Here is a 14315-nt window from a genome sequence, read left to right on the forward strand (position 1 = left end):
ACTGGTATATTACAAGTGCATTGCAGGTCTGACGAAGTTTAGGAAATTTCACCTTAAAATTACTCTCAGAACAATGTTGCAAATATTCCGAAAATTTGGTCCTCCTACAAAACTTAAATTCAGCTTTCCATAAATCTGCCATTTTAGGCAAATTCACTACATTATGAACACCATATATTTATGTAATCTAATGGAAAGCCCATTTTCTATCAAAAATAACCGCACCCAAGTTAATTTTTAGCCCATGCGGTTTGTTCAGACTCCTTTCTGACTAGTCTTGGCACTTTAATAGTGAGCATAATATATTTCATACTTAATGTCATGCGTCAAGGCTGTATAATGAAAACATTATCATAATTAAGTCCGATTTGCTTCGAACAAAAGACATATTGATCAGTATAAATATGTTCACTACATGCATAGAGCATTAATTTCCTAGATTTCAGAAAATCTCTTGGATTCTTGGCGGGTACCCATGTGTGTATATGTTTTTCTTTTTCTTTTTAGACTGGTTCTAATTTGAAATAAATCCTAGCGGCAAGTTTGCGTGAAAGTTAGCAACCAGTAGTTTGTTAATTTGGGTATGCTGAACTCGAATGTTGTTTTCTGCCAAGCAATATTTTGAGACTGTTATCCTAGGATCGTATATGGGGCAAAAATTAGTTTATTCCAACAACATGTCAAATTGCACCACACGGATCCCAGAAATGTAATGTTTGTGCGTGTACGACCTATCGTTAAGAAGTTATGGGGCACAAAAGATCACAGGTCGATTTGCTTGTTTTGTATGGGTCAAAAGTCACAAGTTGCTCCAATTTTCGTTTAAAGTTGAGGCAAATTGTTCGCCTAGCTTAGATGTTTCAGAACAAGAATAGTTTGCACTATCTGAAATATCTAGTTAGCATGTTACACAGCAAAGAGTCAAAAGATATGTAGGATTCCATAGGATTCAATGGAATTTGTATTTATTTGTCATCTATCTTCTGCACTTGACATCGCGATATATATATTTTTTCCTTAATCCCTTGAACATGAGGAACAGTTTACATCCATTTTTACGAAAATTGGAGCAATTTAAATTTTTCACCCCTGTATAACATGCAAATTGACCTCGGACCTGTTGAGCCTCGTAACTTGGTAACTATATATGTGACGTGTCATGTCAAAACCAGACCATTTTGGGCAGGATCGTAAATGGAGAAATAGCCAAAAATCTTTTCACAATTTGGGTTTGTTATGAATTTGTGATGTTATCAATGTTAAAAATATTGTCTGATAGTTTCAGACCGGAATATAACTGGCATCTTGTATTTTTTGAGACATTTTTCAAGTTAATTCCTACTCTCAACATTGTCAATAATATTTTTAAAGGCCGATATCTCAATTTCCAATTTTAGAATACCATAACTTCCGAACTCAATATCTTCGCTTAGGAATGTCCGATAACATTGGGGAAAACGTCGTTGTGGATATGTAAAAACCTCAAAATTCATAACCTGCCCAAAAGTGTCTGCTTTTGACATGACACGTCACATATATGTCCTACGCGCAAATATGTTACATTTGTGTAATCCTTAGACCCAGACAAATAATTTGACATGTTTTTTTTAGTGAGTTTGGAGTATGTTTATTGTTTTGCCCCTGTATGATCATGTAGGGGATTTAGGTGTCTTTTAGGATCATGGGGTTCCAATAAAGATTAGCAGACAACATTTTTTAATTCAGCATACCCGAATTAACCAAAATAACGTGGTTGCCAGCTTTTACGTGAACTTGCCGCTTGATGCTTAAATAAGCACACATTTCCAAAATAGAACTAGTCTATTAAACCCTTGGGAATATCATATGGCTAAGCAGTGAGACCTAATTTTGTGGAGTATGTTTTGGCATAATATTATTATCTATTACCGATCTTTCGTATATCAGATATAGCGGCATCGATGTGTATCAACAGTTGGCGTTTCCTGTCTGCAGCTGGCTTTATCTAGTTCTCGTATAATAGCTGTTCTGTTCTTAGTATCACATCACCTTTCTCTTCTTACATAATAGATGAGACTGGTTTTGCCTATTTATGTAATATGTATACGTTCTTGTTATATAATCTGATTATATAATGATCTATATATAGATGTATATATATGTATAATTGATGTATATATATATATACCAGTTAATTGTTATGCCCTATTTCGCTGCTTTGAAGAAGATTTAAAGATACAGGAAACGAGTCATGGAAATGGCTATTTTTTTTTTTTTTGTGCAAATAGATTTACCAGTTGAAAAAAAGAAACATTATTATGCGCGCAAAAGTTTAATCGGAACTCATTTCTTTGACAGCAGCTTGCCGTTATTTAATAATATTGTACATTCGTTGACATTTCTGTTTGAATAAGCCTCCGTAAATGGGTATTGGTCCTGACACTTTGAAGAGGGCAGCCCAAGCCTAATTTGTCCAGTACCTTCAGGCATACCAAAAACACTTTCAAACTTTTGTTCTAAGATTTGGTCACGTAACCTTAGCATTGTCATTCTACTATACGTAATTCATAAAGGCTTTGGCTTCATCGAATGGCTGCCTTGTGCTGTTATGTATTTAGTTTAGATAATCATTGTTCCAAGATCCTTTTTTCCCTTTTCTGTTTTATTTCTCTGTTCTTCTCCTTTCTTTCACATTCTCTCTCTCCTTGTCACTCTCCCTCTCCTTCCCATCATTTTTCTTTCTCTTAAGGCAAGATTTGACCAATTTTGAAATTTCACCCCTGCATAAGCGGCCATTTTGGATTTATTCAAATTAGGCCCTGTTCCACTACTTGGACTTTTGGGGACATTTGATATATTCTTTAATATACTTTTCTGAAATGAATGGTGATTAAATGGTTTCTGTTACAATTAGTTGTGGGTTTAATTAAAGCCTTAATTTTGCTTAATTTGATTGGCCTACAAGGGATTTGACTTGTCCAGAAGTCCACTTAATTTGGACCATTTCTGTTCAACAAGATACCTTCAGTTTTTGTCATTCATTTAAGCCCAGAAACTTTAGAAAAACTATTTACTTCACGGATAGCTTCTAAGATCGAATTAGCGTATTTTGTAAAATTTGTGGTATCGTCTGCAACCTGACTAATTTTGACCTCTGTGTCAAAGTCTACTAGATTTAAGAGTATTTTGTCTTCGGATAATTGGAAACCTTGAATATTTTTATTATGTCTCATATTACATGTTAAACTCTCCACCGAAATGACGAAAACGAGTGCGGATAAGGCACAACCTTGACGAATACCACGCGAAATATTGAAATATTCAGAGTTCAACCTTTGTAACGCAACTAAAGCATTCAAAGGAGTATTTCGTGATCCTAGCATCCTCTTTTTGTGTGATTTTTCTATAGATATCCACGAAAAAAGCTTATCCTAAAAATTTCTGTTGATTCCGATTTTGCGTGATGCATGATTATGTGTAAACTGGCCTCAAAAAGAAACTTATAATTATAACAAGGTCATATTTTAAAATACTCTCCATAAAAATGAACAGAAATTGCACACAGGATTACTTCAATACACATGTCAGTAACTAAGCAAAATGTACTGATATGGAACACCTTCCTGGACCAAAATTCACAGCCCCACAGATTTCTTTTGTTGGGTTCAAATTATTTGCCTGTGAATATGGTCCCGAAAGCTGTTCCGTGTCAGTGCATTTTACTGTTGTGTCAGTTGGACAACTGCTTGGTTACCAAAATGTGTTTAGAGTAGAGTATTGGAAGTTATCCTGTGTGTAATCAGGCGAATAATTGGAACCCAGCCAATCCGAGATTTTGAATAAAGCGCCGGAACCGGCGTCTTATTATTACGATGGAACTATTAGTCGAACGCATAAGTCGATCTACACAACAAAGGGATCGTACCATAACATGACCGAAGGAGTGGTACGTATTGGCGACATACGCGCTGATAGTAAATTCCAATTTTCTTTGCTTTGCCGTAGTTGTTCGGCTCAAAAATAAAAGGGATATATCTGACAGTAAAACTAACATTTTATGGCAAAGAAATGCTAATCTATTTTGTATGATAATGTTATAATATGGCTTTAACTCGAAAGAAACAAGGTAGTGCGCAGCCGCGTTAATATCTTCCTCTTTATTCTTTTCGCTCCATATCTTTATTTTGCTCTATCCTCGAGGCCCCTCTCTCACTGTCCATCTCAAATCCCCTTTCGTCCCACCTTCACCCTCCCTCCCTCACTACCTTCTTAGTTTGCTTCTGGCTGGCTGGCTTGCTTATTATATCCCATTCTCCATCTTAAAATTCAATTCAATGGTAATTCGTGATATTGAAGAAGACGATTTATATGTCTATATCCATGCTACATAATAGTCTAGATTAATCTGCATTGCAAATACTATTACCCTGTCAAATATGCCTACTATTTACACGTTTTGCACGTTTGTAGTGCATTTAAACTGAAATCTCTCGCACTTAACACCCTGAGCACTACCTGCCGATCTAACATTGCCTCTGATTGGTCAATTACATGATATCTTCACTTTAATCACCAATCAGAATTGAGCATTGCAAATAATTCACTCCAATTTTTTTGCGTGGTGAAATTATTGAAACAATGTTACTGATTGGGCCAATTGATAATGAAAACTTCTTTTTGGCCAATTGGCAGGTAGTTCTCATGGGGTTAAGTTGTGTGTAGTGAGATTGGTGAGTGATATTTCTCTATGAAGTTTGTCTTGTATTGCTTTTGCTAAATTTAAAATAAAATATGTAAAGATAACAAAAATCTTTTGCTCTCGCTTTTGCTTAAAGGTTAGGGTATTAACAATACGAAATTGAAAAGGTTAATTATAAATATATTCATATAATGGATCCAAACTGATCTTAAAGTGTTGCGAAAAGGTTAGAGGGATTTGCACGGCTACAGCTATACGGGTCATATGTATTTCAAGTATTATTTGTTCAATTTTTATTTTTGTTTTTAAATGTACACCTTAAAATATCCAATATGTTGGTCAAAATTAACTAAAAGTCCAATTTTGATCCATATATTTAAAACGAAGAAAAAATTCTAAAAGTTAAGGAAATCGTCGATAAAAAAAAATCTAAAATTGCGAGTTTAGTTACTCTTTTCGAGTAACAACTTTGTGATTGAGGTACGTTTCCCCCTTGTTTGCTGTTTATGATACTCTAATTAAACTTTTTTGCCGTAAAATCATTTGAAAAAGTTACTTGATTTGATGCTCGCATTGTTTAGGTACAAAACAATTGATATTTTGTACTTCGGATGTGTAAATCAACCATCATTTTATGGTGTGTACTTTTGAACACTCGAAAATAACAACTTCAAAACTAAGTTTTAAAATAATCTTTAAAAAAACCTGCATTCCGCATTCGTTTTTGAAACTGTCATGGGCTTTGAGACATAGCATTATCTGTTTTTAGCCTGACACTTCGCAGAAAGCAATTAAAACAGTTGGCGACCAATCTACATGTTCTGGATATTTTGTGGTCTAAAGTTTCTTCGTTTCTGCATTCAAACGGATTTCCATTTTTGCGCCATTGTAAGCACTAAAGGCGCGTGATGTCACCACAAATGACACCTTCCATCCCATTTAAGTGCTCTGGTATGAGCGTTTGGACAGTACTTTTATGAGACATGAGAGCACATCAGACATATCGAATTGCATTCTGAATACGAAGAATGTCCGGATAAGTCTGTAGTAGTTGTGTGGCCAAGCGGTCTAAGGCGTTGTAATTGTCTCATGCTCTTATCGTCGATGGTTCGAATCCTTGTCGTATTTTCATCTTTTTGAATCTGGAATCCAAATCACGGTTCGCTCTCTGTACAGTCCTTAACTTAAGTCATTTTGTACAGCGCTTAATATTAGCACTTTTTTGATAAACTGGGTTGGGCTGAATTATCAACTACGGTCTGCGCATGACCACCACATCTGCATAATACGTTTGGTAGCTAAAGAGCTAAATGTTTTACACATGTGCAAGTGTCTGCCATGTCGGCAGCCTTTAAAGATTACAAACATTACAAGTAAACGCTGGAACCGGTAAGCTTACATTGATAAAAAGGTTGGATTTTCAGCATTTGGTTTTATGACACTGTAAGCATCTGAATCAAGCGCAAAGGTAAAGCATATTTTAAGTTTATGGAATTTTCGAAGTGATGACTAAAGGAAAAAACGACTAAAGGCTATGCCTGTTAAACCCACCTTTGCTTTTTGTCCATTCTTATCCAATAGGTAACAAGATACCCAAACCCAGTTGCCATGGGTCATATGCTCTAGTTAGTATTAACACTAATGCTGGATTCCACGTACGAAAATCAGTGTGGGCGGAATTGTACAGGGAAAACTAATGAAACTGATGCCTTAGCTATTAAATGTTAAAACCCCAGGATCAGCTGCGGTTAGATAATATTTTCAAATTACATGTATAGTTTTTATATACTTTGGAATTTTGTTGAATATAACTACCCAGCAAACACAAAAACGTTTTAAATAAGTTATATTTTGGTTTTTGGTTTAGGCAAAAACGTATTAATAACATTAAAATGTCGGGTTATATAAATGTCATGATAACGTTTTAAAACGTTTTGTATGAAAACACACTACAACAATATTTTTAAATGTTTTCAAAAAATGTTATTGTAAACTATTTTTGCAAACATTTTTGCCAAATATTGTGTCAATACTTAAATAACATTATGTTAAAATATTTGAACCCAGCAAACACAGAAAATGTGTTTGCATTTTCTTAAAATGTTTTTTTCAAAACCTTTTAATGACATTTAAATGTCGGGTTATATAAAGGTCATGAAAACGTTTTTAAAACGTTATTGAACATATTTTGGGCAAACATTTTTCTTTCGTTCTTTCTTTCTTTCTTTCTTTCTTTCTTTCTTTCTTTCTTTCTTTCGTTCTTTCTTTCTTTTCTTTTCTTTCTTTCTTTCTTTCTTTCTTTCTTTCTTTCTTTCTTTCTTTCTTTCTTTCTTTCTTTCTTTCTTTCTTTCTTTCTTTCTTTCTTTCTTTCTTTCTTTCTTTCTTTCTTTCTTTCTTTACAAGAGGGGTATGGTAAGAAACAATATTGAGGTCATTTGAAGAACATACTTTATTAATCAAACCTTTTCTAAATACCTACAAATGAATACATCTCCTCAAATATACAATGGTTTGGCCAACATTGCTCCTTATTATGTTATTTGGAGTGGTAGTATTTTTAGCGACTTTTCTCAATATATTTTGCCTTTAAATAAGTTATAGAAAAGTATTTTGAGCCACAAACGCAATTCTTCTTCATCATTAATTTTAAAGATATTTGATATTATTGAACAAGTAATGAAAGTAATATTAAGTCTTTTTCTCGCACCTGACCACTACATTACAAAGATTACAAACTATTATATTAGATGGCAAAACACTATTATCTTTATACGGTGGTTTGCGGCTATGGAAGTCGTTGTATCTAAATAAAAATCACAAAACCTGGAGATTTTTGAACAAGATCGTTGACTTCCTATCACTAAACCCTAGGTTAGGATTTTCCCAGCAAGGTCATGTCGAGTTAAGGAAACGAGTTTTGTTTAGTGGTGGCATCAGATGGTTTAGGGGAAGTGAATTTAAAAAAATCTAAACATTTGTGAAAAAGGTAATATAAGCCACGAGTTTTGTAAACAGAAAACCTAGGGGTTGATAAAAACACTCTGGGTATTGATATATTTCATGGCATTTCCCAAATTCATGCCCTGCCAATGCTAGCTTAAAATGTCAGTGTTTTAAACCGTTTCAGAACTCAAATGAGCTCTTGTTTTTGTAAATGATATAAACATCTCAAAAAAGTAACTACCCCCCCCCTCCCCTTAAATAATGGTCATTATTAAAAAACGAGCAATTATGTTACAAATCTGTAAAATGCGTTGGAAGCAGAATTTATTTCTGCACATTTTGGCACCTCATTTGTAGCAATTGAATAAATATTGACGTCACAACGTACATATGAATCAATATAACCCACGATTTGAAAGTTGCAGTAAATTATATTGATTTGTATTCAGTATAATGGAAGGAAATCTGTGTAATGATATCTGAGTGTTTTTGTATTGTTGTAACTGCAACTTTCAAATCTGGACCTCAATACATTAAACTGACCGGTGGTGTAGTGTTTTCTTGGCTATTGTATCAAATGAGGTGTCAAAATGTGCAGAACTAAATTCTGCTTCCAACGCATTTGACAGATTTGTAATACAATAGCCCGTTTTTGAATAATGGCCATTATTTAAGGGGGCTAATTACTTTTTTTGAGATGTTTATAAAGGATATTTGTTAATCCTGAATGATTGTTGAAAACACATGGTAAAATTTCACCACATTCGTTGGAACCCCTTTCTGGGACACCGTGTAGTGATATTGGGAACCAAGGGAGAACAGTGCCAGTGTATTGATTGGTCACCCCAGGTTAACTAACAAATAAATAAATAAATAAATAAATAAATAAATAAATATATAAATAAATAAATAAATAAATATATAAATAAATAAATAAATAAATCTTGTGCAGAATGGCAGACCAGTGTTATGGAACCAAAACTGAAGCCATTGCTTTGAAAAAAGTAAATCACACGAAATATGATTTTCACAGGCCAGAACATTGAGCAAAGTACATTTTTAATGTAATCCAACTAAAAAATTAAAGATGACAGCCAAAAGGCATTACACATTTGGAGCCAGTAATTGTGAACCTCCAATGTCTTAAATATGGGTGTTGCCACAATTTTAACCTACTATGTTGCACACAAGTCGAGATAAAGGTATAATTGACATGTCGGCTATCTTGAAATCAAAACAAGCTAGCTACGACTAAGGTAATGTTTTTGTTCTGGAATCCTTGGTATCACAAACATGGGTATTTAAACCAGTATTAGCCTTTTATGTAGCTCACAAGATAAAGAGCAAAATATAATGAAAATGTCGGCCATTTTAAAATCTAACATAATGGCCAAACGGCTTTTCGGAAAAACGAGGGCAACTTGATTTGAGTTCCTTCTGAATACTTCCGGTCTGAATACTACCTAAAAAGACAAAAAATCAAAATGTAGCAAAAGGTCCATTTATTTTAATACATACCCACAAGCTGCTAGTTTATTTAGTGATGGACGAGGATGGAATTTCATATTAATTCATACCCTATAGCTAGCTTAAGAGCTGGGGTATGAACGTTTGGACAGTATTTATTGTGGGACATTAGAGCACATCTGACATATCGAATTGCATTATGATAATATAATAATTTTGATTTTTTGATTAAAAATTGATATTTTTGATATTTAACAGTACTCGAAGTAAACTTTATAAATCTGATGATTGATACTTAAAGTGTATGTAGGTGGGATGAAAAGCCGACGATCAATTGAAAATTTTGACTTTTTGTATTAAAGATGTGGATTTTTTTTTGGGAAAAAAATTCATATCTTCAATATGAAAGGTCAAAATTTTCAATTGATCGTCGGCTTTTCCTCCCAGGTACATAGACATTAAGAATATGTCATTAGATTTATAAAATTTACTTCGAGGACTGTTATATATCAAAATGTGAAAAATATCAAATTTTAATAATTTGTCATAAAATTTGTATTATATCGTGAATTTCAAAAAATTAAAATTATTTGATATCAGAAAGACATTCTTCGTATTCAGAATATAATTCGATATGTCTGATGTGCTCTCATGTCCCACAAAAAATACTGTCGAAACGCTCAAAACGCTCATTCCAGATCCCTTAAAGGGCATATATATTGCTCGGAGAACATCATATCATTGGCAAGCTAATATTAAGAGGACAATGAAAATGACTTTTTTGAGAAAAATAAGTCGTTTAAAATTGATATTCCACAAAAACCCACTGTAAGCGGTGAGTTCCTTCGAACGAGACAGATTTGATCTAGAAACTACTGTGATGTCATGATATGAATATTGCCAGCTTTGAGAGAATGGGCTGTCAACACTGTCAACTTGATAAAAATACTTGGACCAATTTCCATGGCCTAACCTTTTTTGTGCCTTCTTATGTAGAAGGTCGCCCTTTACACACATCAATGAAGAGCAAAAAAGTTCTGCGAGAGCTCATGTGTATGTAATGCTCATGAACATATAGAGGTTATCCGTGCTCTATAAGTTGCATATCCTATCAACGACTGCTATACCTTGTTTAGGATTTTCAAAAGAACTATCTACATGTGCAACCATTACTGTTTCAAAATAGCCCGCCAAAGTCATGCAGGTAACTCCGAGGTCGTGCATTGAATTGAATATATGAATACAAAACCCACCCAAGTCCATACTGTGGCCAAATTGAGTTAAGCATGGGAGATTGTTGCTATACATAGGCCTGTCATATGTATGAAAAAACAACTCAAATTCATCCTCTGTGTCTATTAAGCATGTGAAAAATAGCATGTATGAAAGAACCACCCAAGTCCATGATTTGAGTCTTGTAACACATAGATTGAAATCCAGTATGTATAAAAGTCTGCTTGTAACACATTCATTGCTGGAGAGTGACTTTTGAAGAAAAAATGGGTTTAATAAAGGAAAGTGTGTGGTTTATATTACATGGCAGAATGCTTATCAACATTATACATACCTGTGTGCTTTATTTTGTATTATCTTACTAGTGGTAATCTCATTCCAACATTGTTGTCTTTGTATATGATTAAAAAAACACCCAAGTCCAGAATTTAAAATGAACCCCACGAAGTCCCTGAAATGCTAATCGTCATACTTAATACAGTTTAACCCACTCATTTGCAAGTAAAACTTACCATATTGACCATGTAAATATAACTGAAGGAATTAAAATGATACACAGGTTTTTCTCTCAAAATCACTTCCCATGGACTTGGGTGGGTTTTGTATTCATGTATTCAATTGGTTTGAATGAGGAATACTACGGGAAGTAGCGCCTTTTGTTAGAAGTCACACATGAGTAAAGTGGATAACCTCTATAGTCTCCTACACAGCCAGTTTGCAAACTGTACGTCATCAGTCTGCTGCATTGGAAATCAATTTCGCTTCGAACGCTGAAAAGCATTTTATCAACACAATTTGTCTTTTTTCAGGAGAAATACAAATAAAAAACTTACAACGAGTGTCAACTTGTAATGTAATGATTATCCTCTTCGAATATACCCTTTATAATGTTCTTTTTGGTACCAGTAATACAGATATGGTCTCCTCTGTCTTGACGCCCATGAGTGATACTAATATAAAGTATCAAATTACTTCATATGACATCACTATGACGTGATAAGAGTGCGCCTTCGTAATATTAGGACATAAACCACAGTTAGGGTAAAACATAAACTAGTACACACGTGCGCGGCCCTGATTTGGTAAAATGATCTAACTTGAAATTAAAATCGCCCTTTCTCGCGTTTTTCTTTTTGAATAAAATAAATTATTAAACAGATCTAATGTCTTAGAAAATATAAAAATCTCATTATTTGGTGGCATGGTGGTGATTTTAGGATGTCACCAATGGAAGGAGCGCCCTCACATTACCCATGATATGGATTTATCTCAAAATGTCCAAATTTCAAGTTAGATCGTTTTACCAAATCAGGGCCGGTGCGACTTTCACTGATGTTTTGCTCAATATGAGCACATTTTGCAAGATCAAATCTGTAAAAAAAAGGTGTCCGCCAAAAGCTGCCAAAGTTATACCCCTGCAGCCAATGCCAAAGTTAACTGGCTTTACGGTACATTATTCAAGATTGGATTAGATGGTACCGGTCCGGTAGGGTCGAATTTGTATTCAGTAAAATGATCGCAATCGATAGTCCAACGATTAGCTCTACAACATTTGGTGGTTCATTTGATTGTTCTAGAACTTGGCATCTTACTCTATATAAAAATGGCATTTCTTGAAACCTGGTGGAAAATCATTGGGGCGAAGGTAGCAACCCCAACCCAACCATAACTCAATGATAAGGTTATGGTTAAGGTCGCCATGGTCATATCATGTCATAAGGAGATAAAAATGTTAAGGGCTCGGATTACAACGTTTGTACAGAATTTTCTGTGGGACATGAGAGCACATCAGACATATCGAATTGTATTCTGAATCCTTCTGATATCAATTTTTTTTTAATTCGCGATATATATAATACAAATGATTAAAAATTGATATTTTTGAAATTTAGCAGTCCTCAAAGTAAAATTTATTATAATGATGTTTACTTAATGTTTGTGTAATTTGGAGGAAAAGTTGACGATTATTTGAAAATTCTTTTCCCAAAAAGACCTAAAGAAATTTAGGCCTTTTTGTGAAAAAAAATGTGTATCATCAATACGAAAGGTCAAAATTTTCAAATGATCGTCGGCTTTTTCTCCCAGCTACATATCAGTAGATTTAAAAATTTTACTTCGAGGACTGTTAAAAATTTAAAAAAAAATAAAATGTTCAATCATTTTTGTTTTATATCCCTCGTATTCAGAATGCAACTATAGTGGGAATTCCAATTGAATGAACGCAGCTTTCACTAGCGTGACGATTTTTTGCGTACACTGCGCGATGTACGCCAGCGTGTGCGACTGTGCGTGAATAACGTGGAAGTGAATCCAACCATGCCAACGCACTCGTGATTTGTTAGCATTGTATCCAAGGTCGTGCGTTCGTGTTGTAATTTGAAATACGCGATATACGATCGCGGTTGGATCGAGTACAGTTGCTGAAAGCTGTGTTCATTCAATTGGAATTCCTACTATAGATATGTGCTCTCAGGCCCCACAAAAATACTGTGCAAACGTTGCTATCCGATTCCGTAATGCTCAGATTACCACGCATAACCGTAAAGTCGCAAGTTATTAGTTTCAGGACATCCTGGCTGCTGAGTTGATCGTTCTTTGTTTGCCGCGCACCTGTACAAGCTAGTATGTCCTTCGTGAATGGCCCATTGTGTCCCTTTTCACGAAGGACATACAGACATACGTTTGCCTTGAACAAGTGCGCGTGAAACGAAGAACACCAACACATGAGCCAGGACGTTTCGAAACTACTAATTTGGAAGAAGGGCCTATCGTGCACATTCTAATCAACGTCTCTATGGGTAGAAAATGAATCAGAAAAAGTATAGTTTGACCTATCTACGGCATACCATTTTTGATTGTCAAATGGAGGTAGTCAGGGTTTTTTGGCCACACAGGGGTCAAAAACTTAAAGTGTAAAATAAAGTCAAATAAGGAATAGAACTGTCTAAAATGATTTGTTATTACCATATAATCCGACAAGAAATGTCAACCCCTATTGTAGCCCGTAGGACATATTGGTCATGTCTTATTTTGCGATGTTTCCCAGTAACGAAACATTCTAGATGGTGAGAACTATTCCTTATTTGATTTTTATTTACATGATGAACAATTTGAAACCATTTTTATTGAAAACGGAGCACTTTTAGTTTTTGACCATTGTGTGGCCAAAACAACTGACCGCCCCATATGAAATTCCCACTGCCTATGTCGAAGATCAAGACCATGTCTTTCATAGGGGTGTAGGGGTTTCAACTGTAATAGCTACATGGGAATCCCCATTGAATATTTTTTGTAACGAAAGATACAATAAGTCCGCACAATAGAACTTGATAATGAAATCTAATATTTTATTTATAACATAACACAATCAGTTGTATTTGAATACATGAATGAATTAATTTGATAGATTAATTGTGGCATAACAACTGACAGTTTTAATCGTTATGCTAAAAATGGTTTTGAAAATATATTATACTGTACTATAGTCAATGGGACATTGAAAGATTTTTTTTACAAATCCCGGAATATAAACATATGCATTTTTCCTCTCTTTCTCTCTCTCTCGCTCTCGCTTTCAGGAATAAAAATAATTACTAATCAAAATCTAATTCTAAAGCTATTGTCTATTCATTTTTTTCTTGTCTTTTGTCTGAAGTTTTTTTGTAATATAAAGTACTCAACTATCAACTATTCCTGTAGCAGGGGTTCAATATTGTCATTTATAAACATATGATACAAAAGAACAATTCACCTTTCATCTTTGGCACCTACCGGGAATGTTGTCTATCATGAAGCACCATTCAGGTTATTAACTTAAAAAATATGATATACCCATATACATAATCACTTTATACATTATATTACGTTATCTTTATAATCCATCAAAATTCCCTACATAAATAAGCTCCAATCTAATGACTACAATATATTTTTTGGCATTTTTTAGAATACATTTCTAGTACTTAAGTTATTCACTACAACTCTACTTTAAGGC

The sequence above is a fragment of the Amphiura filiformis genome, chromosome 12, assembly GCF_039555335.1.
Source record: "Amphiura filiformis chromosome 12, Afil_fr2py, whole genome shotgun sequence".
NCBI lineage: Eukaryota > Metazoa > Echinodermata > Ophiuroidea > Amphilepidida > Amphiuridae > Amphiura > Amphiura filiformis.